Source organism: Triticum dicoccoides, chromosome 2A, assembly GCF_002162155.2.
Source record: "Triticum dicoccoides isolate Atlit2015 ecotype Zavitan chromosome 2A, WEW_v2.0, whole genome shotgun sequence".
Lineage (NCBI taxonomy): Eukaryota > Viridiplantae > Streptophyta > Magnoliopsida > Poales > Poaceae > Triticum > Triticum dicoccoides.
The window spans coordinates 150,555,925-150,556,497 of record NC_041382.1 but is presented as its reverse complement, the minus strand read 5'-3'; positions in this window follow the sequence as shown (position 1 = coordinate 150,556,497).

Genomic DNA, 573 nt, shown 5'->3' with positions numbered 1-573 from the left:
GTCCCGACGCAGCCGACGACGAGGCCGGCGAGGTAGACCGCCGGGCCGCTGTGCACACGCGACGGAGGCGGGTGATGTGGATCGATAGGCGGGCTGGCGCGCGAGCGACGGCTATGATTGGCCGTCGCATGGCGCAAGGCCGCCGGGTCAGGGCGATGTAGGTGTCCCAGTCGGAGCAGGGCGGTGACGGCCGGTCGGAGGAAAGGCCGGCTGGTCGCGTCGGGGTCGGAGTAGAGGCGCTCGGGATCGACGGCGGTGGTGGGCGACGCAAACCGATCAAGAATTGATCGGAAAACCAAAAAAATCGCGCGATCAAGATGACCGACGGGAGAGAGAAATCACCGGAGCAAGGCTCGGGGAAAAGACTCTCTAGGCCGGCCGGTCAACACAACGAGCGGACGAATCCTAGGTACGGGCGGCGCGGCCTCCTGCGTCGGTCATGGAGGCCGACCGCCCCGGGGCGGCGCACGGGTGCGGAAGTGGCAGCGGCTAAGGTTTAGGATCGACTTGCGATAGATATCATGTTAGAAGGAAAAGAGGAGTTTGATGGAATAATTCAATGTATTGCTTGAG